We start from the raw sequence: 7,799 nt of genomic DNA, 5'->3' as shown, positions 1-7,799 counted from the left end.
TTTCTTTCTTTCTTTCTTTCTTTCTTTCTTTCTTTCTTTCTTTCTTTTTCTTTCTTTCTTTCTTTCTTTCTTATAGATGGACTATTATCTTGTTTTATACAAATTTCCATTTCATTATATATGAATGTGTTTCTCCTGGCCCCTTGCAAAATTTGCTTTCATTGCAATTTTTAAATTTAACCACTATCTGCCTTTAATTTTTAAGAGTCAATAATTTCTTTAACCAGATATGGATAACGTTTTCCTTTGTGAGTCCTTTGTACTTGTCTTGGATCATTGTGTTGCTGAGAAGAGTTGAATCGTCCACAGCTGATGATCACACAATGTTGGTAATCCTTTGTGCAATGGTTTTCTGTTTCTGCTCACTTTAATTTGCATCAGTTCATACATGTCTTTATAGATTTTTCTGAAATCTTTTAGTTCATCATTTCTCATTGCTTAATAGTATTCTATTACATTCATATACCACAGCTTGTTCAGCCATTCCCCAATTGATGGCCTTTGCTCAATTTCCAATATTTTGCCTACACAAAATGCGTTGCTGTAAATAGTTTTGTACATGTAGTTCTCTTTTCCTTTTTGATGATCTCTTTGGGATACAGACTAGTAGTGGTATTGCTGGATCAAAGGATATGGAAAGTTTGGTTCCTTTTTGGGCCTAATTCTGAATTGCTCTCCAGAATGGTTGGATCATTTCCAACTCCAATAGTGCATCAGCATCCCAATTCTCCAACATTCTCTCCAACATTTATCATTTTCCTTTTTTGACATATTAGCCAATCTGGTAGGTGTGAGGTGGTATTTCAGAGCTGTTTTAATTTGCATTTCTCTAATCAAAAGTGATTTAGAGCACTTCTTCATATACCTATAGATAGCTTTGATTTCTTCATCTGAAAACTGCCTGTTCATATCCTTTGATCATTTATCTATGACTTGTATTCTTATAAAATTGTATTTCTTATGAATTCGATTCAATTCTCTATTTTTTGAGAAATGAGGCCTTCATCAGAAACACTTGCTGTAGATTGTGTCCCAGCTTTCTGTTTTTCTCCTTATCTTGGTTGCGTTGGTTTTGTTTGTACAAAAGCTTTTTAATTTGATTTAAATTTAATTTAATATAATCAAAATTATGTTTTACATATATATTTTACATATGTATATTTACACACATATTTTACATATATATAATTTTACAAATTATATTACATCTTATAATGTTCTCTATCTCTTATTTGGTCATGAATTCTTTCCCTTCCTATAGATCTGACAGGTAGATTATTCCTTGTTCTTCTAATATCCTTATGGTGCCATCCTTTATGTCTAAATCATGCACCATTTTGACATTATCTTGGCACAGTGTGAGATACTGGTCTATACCTAGTTTGTGTACTATTATCTTCCAATTTTCCCAGCAGTTTTTGTCAAATAGTAAGTTCTTATCACCTTGCTAGCACTTTGTTCAAAATGGTTGTATTGATATTCATTAGGGAAATTGGTCTATAATTTTCTTTCTCTGTTTTAGCTCTTCTTGGTGTAGGTATAAGCACCATATTTGTGTCAAGAAAAGAATTTGGTAGGACTCCTTTGCCTATTTTCCCAAATAGTTTATATAGTATCAAAATTAATTATTCTTTAAATGTTTGGTAGAATTCACTTATGTACCCATTGGGCCCTGGGGATTTCTTCCTAGGGAGCTCATTAATGGTTTGTTCAATTTCTTTTTCTAAGGTAGAGTTATTTGTGCATTCCATTTCCTGATCTGTTAATGAAGATAATTTATTTTTTTTTGTAAAAATACATCTATTTCACTCAGATTGTCAGATCTATTGATATATATTTGGTCAAAATATTTCCTAACAATTACTTTAATTTCTTCTTCATTGGTGGGGAATTCACAGTTTTAATTTTTGATTCTGGCAACTTGGCTTTCTTCTTTCTTTTCAAAATCAAATTAACCAATGGCTTATCTATCTTACTGTTTTTTTCCCCCCAAAACCAGCTCCTAGATTTATTTATTAGCTCATTTTTTTTTTTACTTTCAGTCTTATTAATCTCACCTTTGATTTTCAGGATTTCCAACTTGGTGCTCAATTGGGGATTTTTAATTTTTTCTTTTTCTACTTTTTCTGTTAAAGTTGCATTCCTAATTCATTGATCTGTTCTTTTCCCATTTTATTGATGTTAAGAATTTAGAGAGATAAATTTTCCTGTAAGTACTGCTTTGGCTGCATCCCATAAATTTTGGTTTGTTGTCTCATTATTGTCATTCTCTTTAATGAAATTATTGATTGTTTTATATTTGTTCTTTGACCCACTTATTCTTTAGGATTAGATTAATTAGTTTCTGATTAATCTTTAATCTGTATTTCCACTGCCCTTTGTTGAATGAATTTTTAATTGCATTATGATCCAAAAAGAATATATTTAATATTTCTGCCTTTTACATCTAATTTTCAGGTTTTTATGTCTTATTACATGGTTAATTTTTGTGTAGATGTCATGTGCTGCTGTCAAAAATGAATATTCCTTTCTGTTCCTATTCAGTTTTCTCCAAAGGTCTGTCATATCTAACTTTTCTAATATTTTGTTTACCTCCTTAGTTTCTTGTTTTTGGTTTTGGTTTTGTTTTTCTCGTTGGATTTATCAAGTTCTGAGAGGGGACAGCTGAAGTCCCCTACTAGTGCAGTTTTGCTGTCTGCTTATTCCTGTAACTCATTTAACTTCTTTAAGAACTTGGATATTATGCCTCTTGGTGCATATATGTTTAGTATTGATATTGCTTCTTTGTCTATCGTACCTTTTAGCGAGACGTAGTTTCATTCCTTACGTCTTTTAATTATGTCTGTTTTTGCTTTTACTTTGTCTGAGATCAGAATTACTCCCTGTTTTTTTTTTCTTCAGCTGAAGCACAATAGATCCTGCTCCAGCCTCTTACCTTTACTCTGTATGTGTCTCTGGGCTTCAAGTATGTTTCTTGTTAACAATATATTGCAGGATTCTAGTTTTTGATACACTCACTTTAATTTTATGGGAGGGTCCATCCCATTCCAATTCACAGTTATAATTACTAACTATTATTTCCTTCCACCCTATTCTTCCTCCTGTTGGTCCTCTCTTTCCTTTCCTCCCTTCCCTCCTCACTGGTATTTTGCTTCTGTCTACCACTTCACCTGATCTGCCCTCTCTTCTGTCAGTCCCCACTTCTTACTTGATTTCTTCCCTCCTATTTCCCTGTTGGGTAAAATAGATTTCTATGTCCAACTGAGTGTGTATATTATTCCCTTTTTGAGCCAATATTAAAGAGAGTAAGGTTCAAGTGATGCTCATTACCCACCCTCCCATTTTCCCTTCCACTGTAATAGGTCTTCCGTGCCTCTTCATGTGAAATAATTTACCCCATTAAATTTCTCCCTTCTTTCTTCAACCAGTGTATTCCTCTTTCTCATCACTTAATTTTGTTATGTCATTCTCTCAAATTTTCTTTATAACCATGCCCTCTGTCTACGTATATTCCTTCTAGCTATACTATTAGTGATATAATTTTTAAGAATTACAAATATCTTCCTGTGTAGGGATGTAAGTAGTTTAGCTCTATTGAATCTCTTATGTTTACTTTTCCCTTTTTACCTGTTTATGCTTCTGTTGGGTCTTGATATTGGAGGTCAAATTTTTGGTTTAGTTCTAGTCTTCTTAGGAAAGCTTGAAATCTTTCTATTTCATCAAATGAACAGTTTTTCCCTTGCTATATTATGCTTAATTTTGCTGGATAAGTGATTTTTGTTTGTAGTCTTTTCCTTCTAGAATCATGTTCCATGACCTCCAATCCTTTAATGTTGCAGCTTCCAAGTCCTAATTGTAATCCTAATTGTGACTCCATACTTGAATTGTTTCTTTGTGGCCACTTGCAGTATTTTTTCCTTGACCTGATAGTTCTGAAATTTGGTTATAGTGTTTCTTGGACTTTTTATTTTTTGGGATCTCTTTCCTGAGGTGATTGATGGATTCTTTCAATGCCTATTTTACCCTTTGGGTCCAGAACATCAGGACTGTTTTCCTTGATAATTTCTTGAAAGATGATGTTCAGATGTTCCTTTTGATTATGGCTTTCGGGTAGTCCAATGATTCTGACATTGTCTTTCCTGGATCTTTTTCCAGATCAGTTTTTTTTTCCATGAGGTATTTTACATTTTCTTCCATTTTTTCATGCTTTTGATTTTGTTTGATTGATTTTTGATGTCTCATAAAGTCATTAGTTTCCACTTGTCCAATTCTAACTTTCAAGGTGTTATTTTTCTCAATTAGCTTTTACACTTTCTTTTCTATTTGGCCAATTGTAGTTTTTGAGGAGTTGTTTCTTCAGTGGATTTTTATATCTCCTTTTCCATTTAGCCAATTTTACTTTTCAAGCAGTTTTCCAAGCTGTTGACTTTTTTTAAATATAATTCTCTTGCTTCACTTTCATTTATTTCCCCCATTTTTCTTCTGCCTCTCTTACATGATTTTTTTAGCAGGCATAATTCAATTTATTTGTTTATATATAAAAAAGTGTGTGTGGTTGCCACAGCAGCTGCCTGGATCCTCTGGACAGACACTAGAGTGTGAGTCTTCACAAGATGGTTGGTGAATTCCTGATAGGGAGACTTAGTCAACACAGTCTCCTTCCACAGTTCTGGAGTTAGATAGCTGTATGTTTTGGAGATGGCATCAAAGGTAGCTTTAACAAAGTTGCCCAGAGTGGCAGTACAACCCCTTGCAGATGTGTAGCAGTTATCAATTCCAGCCATCATCAGGACTTTCTTAGTCACAGGAGCTGAGGCAATGCCAGTACCCCTAGAGGTGGGGATCAGGCCCACCAGAACTGATCCACATCACCCAGTGGCCTTGCAGGGCACTGTGTGAGGCTTGCCAATCTTGTTCCCCTAGTAACCATGTCTCACAGGAACAATGGACAGCTTGGCCAGAATGATAGCACCACAAATAGCTGTGGCCACTTCCTTGGAGCACTTGACACCCTGGCCAACATGGCCGTTGTAGTCACCGATGGCCACAAATGCCTTGAAACTGGTACGTTGCCCAGATCTAGTTTGTTTCTGAACAGGCGTGATCTTCAGAACCTCATCTCTCAATGAAGATCCCAGAAAGAAATCTATGGTCTCAGACTCCTTGATAGGAAGGGAGAAAAGATAGATCTCTTCCAAAGACTTGATCTTCATTTCCTTGACTAGCCAGCCCAGCTTAGTGACAGGAACCCACTCCTTGTCTTCAGCCTTTCCTCCCCGGGCCCCACAGCCATGGCCATGGCCTCCACCATGGCCCTGACCTCAACCTCAGCCCCCACTGCTGAAACCACCTCTGACTCCAGGGCCCCTGGGGCCTCCCGCTCCTCCTGCAGCACGGGCGTTGTCCGAAATTTGGTGTTCACTAGAAGTAGAAAAAGTGTTATGTGATTTTTAAACTCCATTATTTGAGCTCTTCCATGAGTTCTTTATGGCCTTAAGACCACTTCCTGTTTTTCTTTGAGGTTTTGCCCATAGGTGTTTTGACATTGTTGTCCTCTTCTGAGTTTGTATCTTGGTCTTCCCCATTACCATAATAACTTTCAATAGTCAGATTCTTTTTTTTGTCATTTTTTTGCTCATCTTTTTTTTGGCATTTTTTCTTTCTTTTAAATTTAATCTCTGCCCCCAGAGTGGAATAGGCTTTGTCTCAGGCTGCTTATACCAGTGGCTGCATGACCTGACTGTTTACTTGGCACTGTACTGATGTTGCCCTGAGTCCCATGGGGGAACCTCGTGTCTGGTGCTTTGTTGATGGGGTGTGGTGGGGAGTGGCTGGCATGACTAGAGGCTTTGAGATCTGGCAGCCTCCCTGATGCTGAGCTGGGATGCTAGTGGTGGTGTGTGGCATATGTTGAGGTCAGGTAGGGGTGATTCTGTGTCTCTCTGAGGCTACCCTGAAGTACATAGAGGTATAGCTGCTAGAAGGTGCCTCTTTACCCAGGGCTACACTGAAGCATATAGTGGTACATATGTATATATTTAACTTTATATTTATGCTGTATGTATTTTAACATGAATTTGTCACCCACCATTATAATGTAAGTTCATTGTGAGCAGGGATTGTTTCATTCTTTGTACTTGTATCTCCAGCTTCTTGTACAGTGTCTGGCCCTTAATATCTGGTTAATAAATGCCTATTGACTTACAACATAATCAGCTGACCCAGAAAGCTCAACATGTAATTTTCAAAGCTGTTATCCCCTGTTAGTAACTTCATCTGGCCTACCTTATTTCATCTTTTCCTTTTGGGTGAGGCAGAGGAGGTAATTCTGTCCATATTCCTTTGCCCTCTACTTCTACCCTCTGTTTAAAAAATAGTAAAAATAATAATAATAAAAAGAATCCTTCCAAGAAATATGCACAGTCAAGGAAAACAACTTCTCATATTGGCTATGTTTAAAAATACGTTTCTCATTCTGAGTCCCAGATCAACCTCCTTTCCAGACTTCTTTACCTTCTTGCCAGCAGCCTTACCTCCACTGAGATGTCTCTGCCCTGGGACCTACTCTCTTGATTTGTAGGGGCTCTGGGGCTGCCATTTCATGAAGGGCCCTAGCTGTTCTCATTGCACACCCAGATCAACTCTTTCTTTATACTTTCTACCTGGCTACCAGCCTAACCCCTGTGTAGTTATTCTCCATGTCCTCATTATGTTTTGTATTTCCATTGAAAGTAAGAATTTTTACTTGCTTCTCTTTGTATCCATAGTATCTAGGACAGTGATTGACAAATTGTAAGCACTTAGTAAGTGCTTTTTAAAATCTAGCTATCTGTCCATCTACCTATTTGTCATTGGGAACATGGAGAAATAGGAATTAGTAAAGCCCTAAGAGAGGTCACCTCATCCACCTTACATAAGAACCAGAAACATTATGTGCTCAAGCAGGTAAGTCAATCCTTCCTGGATCTGAGTGGTCAGAGGTGATAAACCTTCTTTGACATTTAGCATTCACATAGATCAGACATTTACTTCCCCAGAACTCTCAATCCCCTTCTCTCCCTCATGTGAATCTGTGCCAGGCAACACTCACACACATGCACAAAACATTTGGTAAGTGGTTGACAGCAATAAACTCCCCAGGCCATGTAGACTTTGCTTGTATCCTTCACTTAGAGAAATAATGGTTGGCACTAACATTAAATCTTTCATCCTTAAGCTTCAAATTATTTAATAAACATTAATTCTCTTAGAACTGCTGCAAGGTAGCTATTACAGATCATCAGAGCTGGAGAGGACCTTAGACATCATATCATCTAACTCCTTCATTTTACTGAGGAGCAGTCCAAGGCCCAGAGCCCTGCCATAACTGGGATTTTTTTTTTGTGTGTGTGTTACACACACACACACACACACACACACACGTATATATAGCCAGAGTAAATATTACAAACCAAGCCTGGGGCATGGAAAATAACAATGCTTTCAGTTGAGGGATGTGGAGAGGGGCTTATTCAGTTATGACCAAATCTTCATGACCTCATATGTGGTTTTCTTGGTAAAGATATTAGAGTAGTTTGCCATTTCCTTCTTCAATGGGTTAAGGCAAACAGAGATTAAGTGACTTTCCCAGAGTCACTCAGCTAGAGAGTGTCTGAGGCCAGAATGGAACTCAAGAAAATGAGACTTCCTGACTCTAGGCCCAGAATTCTATTTGCTGTTTCATCTAGCTATCTCCAAGACAAACAGAGGTTGAGTGACTAGCCCAGGGTCATACAACCAGTAAGTATTCAAGGCTGAAT

At 37.1% G+C, this 7,799-nt stretch overlaps 1 pseudogene; it reads right to left on the bottom strand.

Moving 5' to 3' along the window:
- Positions 1-4,523: 4,523 nt before the first annotated feature.
- Positions 4,524-7,799, bottom strand: part of LOC114025028 — a 170,952-nt pseudogene continuing 167,676 nt past the window's right edge.

Source organism: Vombatus ursinus, unplaced genomic scaffold, assembly GCF_900497805.2.
Source record: "Vombatus ursinus unplaced genomic scaffold, bare-nosed wombat genome assembly UNPS02014826.1, whole genome shotgun sequence".
Lineage (NCBI taxonomy): Eukaryota > Metazoa > Chordata > Mammalia > Diprotodontia > Vombatidae > Vombatus > Vombatus ursinus.
Note: the sequence above shows the minus strand (reverse complement) of the source record. Positions and strands in the feature narration are given on the sequence as shown.